Source organism: Cryptotermes secundus, unplaced genomic scaffold, assembly GCF_002891405.2.
Source record: "Cryptotermes secundus unplaced genomic scaffold, Csec_1.0 scaffold26, whole genome shotgun sequence".
Classification (NCBI taxonomy): Eukaryota; Metazoa; Arthropoda; class Insecta; order Blattodea; family Kalotermitidae; genus Cryptotermes; species Cryptotermes secundus.
This window is the reverse complement of record NW_019743656.1, coordinates 1,463,425-1,472,141: the sequence shown is the minus strand read 5'-3', so window position 1 is coordinate 1,472,141 and position 8,717 is coordinate 1,463,425. Positions and strand designations below refer to the sequence as shown.

At 40.4% G+C, this 8,717-nt stretch overlaps 1 long non-coding RNA gene across 1 annotated transcript; it reads right to left on the bottom strand.

Annotated features, from left to right (window-relative positions):
- Positions 1 to 1,032: 1,032 nt before the first annotated feature.
- On the bottom strand, positions 1,033 to 8,390 carry LOC111874127. The gene is made up of 3 exons (XR_002844490.2): positions 8,277 to 8,390; positions 3,456 to 3,498; positions 1,033 to 1,063 (listed from the first exon to the last, which is right to left on the bottom strand). It is a non-coding gene; the product is annotated as an uncharacterized LOC111874127 (long non-coding RNA).
- Positions 8,391 to 8,717: the final 327 nt, after the last annotated feature.

Sequence of the window (8,717 nt, the reverse complement as noted above, 5' to 3'; positions counted from 1 at the left end):
ATGAGAGGTTATATTAAGTAAAGCTGGTAAGTTAGACCTCCCTACAATGCAGGTTCTTTTATCAACAATCACTTGTACATAATACATACATCACTATATATTTTATTATTATTAGATTGTGTGATTATTGAGTTTTAAGTCTGAAATATATTTATAGGAGACATCAGCCTGTGCACTTACACATAGCTGAACTCAGGAAACAATGCAATAACCCAATCTTGTTCCATCAAAGAGAAGCAACAATTTTGTTTAAGTATTATCACTTATACTACTTCATTTTGAACAATTGCTAGTGTGAAGATACAGTAGTTGAAAAGTTTAGATTTTGAACCCTATGATTTACACCAAATTGCAGTCAGACAATTCTAGACTTGATTTATTGAGCAGGATTGAACTTCTTTTACATTTCAGGATTATTGATAGCACAATAAAGAAAGACCATATTAAAATGGGATAGCACAGTCGGTATGGCTTCCTGCCACAGTGGCCCGGGTTTGATCCTGGGTCTGGTCAAGTGGGATTTGTGGTGGACAAAGTGGCGCTTGGGCGGGTTTTCTCCGAGTACTTCGGTTTCCCCTGCCCATCTGCATTCCACCAAATTCTCCATCATCATAATCACCCGGGGCAGGCTACAATAGGCCAATTAGTGGCTGCCATGCCGAATGGACCCAGTTGGATTTCAGCCCCCACTAAGCAAAGAGCACAGTCAGTATAGTGATGGGATGTACAGCCAAGAGGTCAGGGTTCGAGTCCTGGTATGGTCAAGAATTTGCTCTTCTCCACATTGTCCAGACCTGTTCTGGGGCCCACACAGCCTCCTATCCAATGGGTACTGGGGGGGTAAAGTGGCTGGGGAGTGAAACTGACCCCTCACCGCCCACTATCACTGGGACAGCTTTACGTTTTTTACCATACCAATAAATTTAACTCGATAAACAATACATATTCAAAACTGAATCTCAGTATGATTAGAAATTGTGAAGCCATTAAATGTCTTAAATTAAGTACTTCAATAACATAACAACATACTTACGTATCAACTTGGGTCTCTTCCTCCTCCTCACTGGAAACAAGAAGTAATTGCATCAGTAAACATATCATACAGCAAAAATTTATTTCATAATTGCAGTTTGTTAAATTTTTTCAGTTTACAACATGTGGCTTACAGTATACACACCAAATCGGCAATGCAAACATGAGAGTAAGACCTTTATGATTGCTGTCTTCCTGGATATGGAGCCTTGTACTTTGGTAGATAGGTACTAACATTTCACAGAAATCTCCATGTTCAAGCTCTGAAGATGAACACAGCAGATTTCTCCAAAATGTTAGTACCTATCTAACGAGTTTCAGATGTCACATCCCAAGACACTTGTTATCTCAGTATTCACAACTGTTAGAACCTACATATCTTGCATTCAAGAGGTGCCCAGTTTGAATTTCAGCTGGAACAGTGACTATCCTGAGTAATGTTTTCATGGTTTTATTCAGTCCCTCCAGACTAATGCTGGTATAGTAACTTAAATTAGGCCATTATCACTTACATTCACATCCTGTAAAATTAGTTTCTTCAGTGTCATCGAGTTAGTTAGTTAGTTAGTTAGTTAGTTAGTTATTAGAGAGGGTGGGTTTCCCCATGCACTTAGAGCAGTATTGGTCCATTGTGGTTCCCTCTATGATATTCTACCAGTCTCTATACCCTACCGATATTGGTGCGTACCATCAGTCCCGACTGAGCCAGCGAGTTTCTCTTCTACTGGCTTGGTGGTATCTGTAATGCTTCCCCCATCTATCGGAGGCGTTAGAGACTACTGTTGGGCGTGAAATGTCCTGAATTTGGCTCAGTGACCTCCTTTGGAGATATGAGGTTCTTTTACATGCTGTAAAGCTACAACATGGGACCCAGGGCTTAAAGTCCCTCCCGGAGGACTTTTTCCCAGAATTTTTCCGCTCTTAAAAATTCCACGACCTCTGCCGGGTTTTTGAACCCGCGTACCAGGAGTCATGAGGTGGGAACGTTACCTCTAGACTACAGAGGCCGCTGCGTCATCGAGTTACTTCATATCAAATAGACTGAGTAACTGACAGCATTGTTAAGTAGACTTCAAATAAATTAATAAATAACATCTCCTATATTGTGCACTCATCATAAAAAACTGTTCCACAGGACATGTACAGGAACCATGGTGATAGCTCCACTGGTCTGACTTAATGATCTAATGGACTCTGTAGTGTCAAATCATTCTTGAATATTAATATGTACAGGACACTACCTGCTTTTATGACTAACATCCTTATATATCAAAGACGGGTGCTTGCTGTTCTCTCATTGTGTACATTAACAGTCAGAGATGGTTGTAGTTATGAATAGCAGTAGAAAAGAAAATGAATAGCAGTGGAAGATATGCTTGAGTCAGTATTGCAGTGTCTACTGCTGCATTGCTTTTGGAAATTTTTGAAGTACTGAGGTTATGTGCTTTATGAAGTCTGTTAGTACAGGCAAAAAATGTTGCATGGGCACAGAAGCTTTTTCTTTGTAGATTTTATGCACAAAATTCAGTATGATATCATAGCAACACCAGTTTCTTATTTAAACACTTTGAATACTCAAGTTTTTGACCTATCTGTGTAAGTTTATAAGAATCTTCAGACTTAAGTGAGTCAAGTATAAGACGTGAGGTTTTGCCAGTGTTGATGATTCCTGTTGTCTTCTGGGTTATGATGCCATGCGGTCTGATAAGTGGGAGCCAGTGTTTTAGAGAAATATACTGCTTCCATCTTCATAACGCAAAAGACCACAATATTAGTCATTACTACTGCCAAACCTGCACGTTTTATATAAAACAAGCTTAGTTTAGTTTCAAGATGTAATGTGTTGAAAATACTTCATGTTTTGCATGTGTGTCTAGCATTTAAGAAATCCTGTGTTCCATTTTGCTACTTGTAGTGAAGTTATGGATTTTAAGTTGGTCCTGTGAATTCCAATTATGATCTATTATTTGAGAAGTTAAGATTATGATATTTTGTAGTGTGGCAGTTTGTAGTTGCAGGAAGGTATCAACAATTTTGGTGTAGCATACTGCATCCATCTTCTGCATTTTCATATTCATATATTCATATTTAATGTGTCTTCCAGAGATCTATGTATGTACATAGATATAAAATCTGCCATCGTTTATACTAGATAACAAAATGAAAATGGATGTATCACATCCCAGTTATTCAATGCCATGAGAACATCAAATTTCATATATATATGAAAAGTTACTCTTTCTATCTTATAGTTCATTTTATTGGTTTCTAAGAATTGTTGCCATCTTTCATGTGGGGCATGGCGAATGGTCCCAAGAAGTGTGTGTACATATATAGTACAGGTGACATTGATTTGGTGCTCAAAGCGTTTGTAGCTCTTTATAATGAAAAGCATAGGATAAAGTGAAATAAATGTAACTTACGAGTATTCCTCTTCGTCGGACATGGTTGCGGATGGTTAAAGGGCTGAAATAGAGGTGAAGATGCATGTAAGTAAAGTCCTTATTATTTTATTATTCAAGTGATGTAACAGAGTTTGTTCTTTTAAGAGGAAGATATTTTCCCTTTTTATTGTCAAGTTTTCACATGTAACATTGATACTGTTTTATCTTCTGGGATTTGACCGCGCCATAGCTCAAGCAGTTAGTCACTGGCTTCCCACCGCGGCGGCTCGGGTTCGATCCCGGGTCTGGTCAAGTGGGATTTGTGGTGGACAAAGCAGCGCTGGGGTCGGTTTTCTCCCAGAACTTCGGTTTCCATTGCCAATCTTCATTCCACCAAATTCTCCATCATCATAATTACGCGGGGCAAGCTACAATAGGCCAATCAGTGGCCGCCGTGCCGAGGGGACCCAGTTGGACTCCAACCCCCCATTAAGCGAAATCTTCTGGGATAATGCCGACTTGTCTAGAAGAATACTTCCAATGTTTCCCAGGAACATACTGCCTCCACTTTCAGGGTTCAAATATAATCCAAGCAAGAAACCAACTCCGAAAGTTTCGCTCCGTTAATTATCTAGCGAATTACGCTCGAAGTGCGCGCAGAAATGCATCTGAGCCTTCATGTAATGTGTCCGTTATTTATATTCTTTATTTGACTCATAACGAGCAAGATTCTGTGAAAATGTACAGTATCTGTTTTCAAGCTACAATATTCTGTATACGGACGGACGGACGGACGGACGGACATGACGAAGCTGATGGACGCATTTTACAATGTTTCGTTAAGGACGCTGTAAAAAGGAAAAAGTTCTATTCGAAATTGCACAGATATTTGTTAAATAACGCGACTAAATCCGCATTCGCGACTGATCGACCAATTGCATTACAATTGCATATTCCGTCTTTGTTGCTAGGCCCTGTATTGCGTGTTCCTGTCAGTAGGCCGGCCTTATTCTTTCCAGTCCACTTGTAGATTTCATTAATTTCTGGAATATGAGTTGCTGAAATAACTCGAAAATAATCCTTTTTCTACAAATCACCGCGTTTATGTCTCATTTTGAAGTTCTAAATTATGTGATTCTTTGTGATATGAGGACATTCATTCGGTTTACGTCTCCTGAAACGCCATTTTTGTCCATGTTTCTTCCGCCGCATTGAAACACACAGCCTGTCCTTAAACCGGCTTGAGTACGTGCTAGAGGAACTAGCCCTAATTATAACTTTGGCCGAACAGACTCCCGTTTACTATTTTAGGACCCCTGCTGGCTGGCGAGCCTCCACACAATTACGTGTAACCTACACTCTTGCCTCTTTCCAACCAAGCAAATTAAGTAACTCCAGGAAACAGACTCTGTCTTGAGAAGCATCCCGTTCTGAAACACCTTCAGTCTCTCTTATTCCCGTGTGATAAGAGACCAAGTTTCACACCCATTATAAACAAGAAAATAAAATTATAATCGTGGGTGTTTTAGGCTTTGAGATAGCAGACGGGAAGGAAAAAATCAAACTGAGATGATAGCAAGCATTCCCAGAATTTTTATTTTTTATTGTCTTTCCCAATTCAACTTCAACATATTTCGGAACGCCTATATGTGCTACAAGCCAGAAGGTTACGGGTTCGATTCCGGATGAGATCAGTGCATTTTTAAATTGTCCTAATCCTTCCAACCGCACTATGGCCTTGGGGTCGACTCAGCCTCTAACAGAAATGAGTACCAGGAATCTTCCTGGAGGCAAAAGACGGACGCCCGGCGCGTAATGCTGACCTCAGCGCCATCTGTGATCTGATTGTCTAGAAAATGTGGGAGCCTCAACATCTCACAACCCTATGGGCCTTCACGTCCTGTTACAGGGATAGCTTTACCCCCCCCCCCCCATATTTCTGTATTTTATTTTGTGATTGTGAACGTTTATTAACATAAAACGCGCACTAACGAAGAAGCGCTAACAGCAAACAGCCATAAGAACAAACTGGAGGCCGTGTTGGTTGGGTGGGGAGGGGCATAAAAGCATTTTCTCAGAGGGACCGCAGGATACAAAATGGCAGACCATAACTGCAGTGAAGGTATTAGAGAAATTTCTGGAATAACAACTACCAGTACAAGAAAGAAGAGGCATTTAAAGTTATTAGTAGAGCATTTGGAAAGAATGGCTGAGCCCCGAATCAGTATTAATCAAAGGGCAGAAGATGAGGTAGGTTTAATCCTTGTAACCGGAAACTAAGAGCTTTATCCGTGACGATTCACAAGAATTGCGTTGAATTAATTATTTAGAGATATTAGCGGTGGGTTTTGACACTGTAAGCAAATGTAACGCGGTACGTTAAATTCAAGATGTTACTTCATATGCTAAGTTTCTGAGAAATTTTGGAAGTGAAAATGAAGGAAACTCCGCAACTAAATCGAAGGCAGAGGTTGAATAGGCATCTTTCCGGATTCATAATCTGAAGTTTCCGGGTTCAGCTCTGTGTTCGCAAACCGGCTATCCCGACTGACGTTTCTGTGGTCTTCACCATCGTTCTGTGCTATGATTAAGCAATTTGCAGCTTAAAAAAAACGTGAATAAATAAGAAGCCATTGTAATTAGATTGCATATTTTATAGCAAACAGAAATACCCATTCTTCGCCTGGGATATGGTTGCTTCCCTTGTTCAACATCACAATATACAGCAGCTAAAACTTTAAAGAAGGAACAACACTGAAATTACGAAATTAAAGTTTGCTCTTGTAATTAAACAATCTGGGCACAGGAATTTGAATCGCATCCAAAAAATTTTCCGTCGCTTTAGCAGCCACGGCTACCGTACATACTGGCAAGAGTATGCAGTGAGTTTCATAATTCCTCTATGTGTTCCTGTTAGGAAATTGAAATCAAACGCATAGAAGTATCGGACCTCCATGAGATGTGCAGGGAATGTAGCACGAATAGGGGAGAAGCGGAATACATATAGGATATTGGCGGGAAAGCCAGCTGGAAAGAGACCACTGGAAAGACCAAGGCGTAGGTGGGTGGACAATATTAAACTGTATCTTAAATAGATAGGATGGGATGGTATGGATTGGATTTATCTGCCTCAGGATAGGGACCAGTGGAGGGCACTTCAGGTAATGAACCTTCGGGTTCCATAAAATGCTGGGAAGTTCTTGAGTAGCTTCACAATTGGCGGCTTCTCAAGAAGGGCTCAGCTGCATGAGTGAGTGAGAGTTCCCTGTTAGCTCCGTGGTAGGAAATGAACGCCTACAGAGAAGTTACATTTTTGTATACGTTAAATATCTGTGTCGCTGTCCTTTCAGTAAGTTTGTTAAATCCGTTAGCTGCTGTGTAGCTCATCATAATCGAGTTTCCGTAAAATGATGTACAGAATTTCAGTTCCTACCTCACAGAAAAAAACACTTGTGTCTGCATTGTAAGGACGAATCGGTTGATGTTATTAAGGGAAGTATTCGCTGTTTATTGTGAGAACCATACGGAACACACAAATACACTATGTGGGCAGAATGCAGAGTTCTGTAATACAGGTATATACAAATTCAGTCCGTGCCTCATAGGAAACACATCACGTCTCCGCTACAAAGACCAACCGGTTGAAGCTGTTAAGGAAAACAATCGTTGTTTATTTTAATAATAATGCTAAACACATCATTACCCTGTGTAGGCAAAATGCAAAGCTTTTTTAATGTTGAAGTAGGTGGTACATATAGTTACCACCGTGCCTTAAACGGTCAATATCTCTAAAACTCACCTGAATATTCTTCCTACTGCATGGAATGGCAAACATATTTCTCACACAATTCGAAAAAGGAACGGAAAAAGAGAAATGCCTTGATAATTTGATAGTTTGTGTTGCACCATAGAACCGCCCCTTCCTGTACGAGAACTTTCTTCATACATATGAAGGTACACAAAAAAATGAAAGGCGACATTGTTGCAAATTTATATAGAACAATCACACAGTATTCATATCAGGTCTTCTGAGTTGTGAGGCCGTATAGTTTGGTAGGTAGGTACCAATTTTTTGGGAGAAAGTTGGAGGTTGTATCTTCCTAGCGAAAGATAGGTACTTATCTACCAATATCCATAGCGTTACACCCCCCCCCCAAAAAAAAACCCTGATCTGAATAAGAATCCTTTCCTATATACGTGTAATCGCCCTATTTTTCAGTGCGTTTGAACCACAAATTCCATTACTTCATCAGAATAGAATTCCTTCGATAGGGCCTTTCACCATTCTTGTAACTCTTGTTTCAAAGACGTTCATTTCAGACGCAATTTCATCAACAATGATTCTTCGGATGTCACAGATACGCTGATTAATAACCTGAACACATTATATCTGAGTGACCACTGAGGACGCTCATCATTAACAACACTTTTCGTCCTCCCTCCCTTGAACCTTTCCACCCATTCGTAAACTTTCCTTCCGGTCACCAAACTAAACTCTGGTTCTTCTGTGAATTTCACCAGATTTCACAGCCTCTGAGCACAAAAAACCGGATCACAGGTCTTCTTCGGTGTCTTCTATCAACGAACCAATCATATCACAATAGTATCACTACTAGGATTTAAAAAAAAAAGAGAAAGACTATTCAAACGAGGAACGGTTTCGTGATCTTATTTCTTTCATTTCTACTAACACGGTATTCTAAGTAAACTAAAGTTGCCTTTAATTTTTTACTATCCTTCATATGAGCGTATGCAACACACTTCATGATAAACCATCACTCAGTTTACTTACTAAATCACAGGTATCCAACAATATGTGTCACTCGCACACAGACTTGAATATGGAGCAGGTGTACTCACACTGTCTCACGTTAAGAAGTGGGCCAAATGCCGATGCTTGCGAGGTTGGAATGTGGAGTCCGCGGAGGCTACAGCGGCTCTGAGCCCATTTCCATAACGCTTTCCGCCGTCGTCCGCTTCAATTTCTACCCCACCTTACTCCTCCCAACCTCTCAAATTATCCTCTCACAAAAATAGTTTCTCCCCCTCTCCAGAGCACACCTATGTAAGCGCTAAAATGGTGCTACTTGCCAACTTCTTCCATACACACTTCAGTCTTCTGGCCTCCAATCAGATATCCTGTCAGATAACTCAGAAGCTAGCAAGATACCGCCTCGGATTAAATCCAATGTGACGTCGTGTGAGGGTTTCATGGTGGACGAAGTGACACTTCAATAGTTCCTCCCCCTCCCCTCAGTTTCTTTGATTTTCCCCTGCTAATATTTCAACATTCTTCTATAT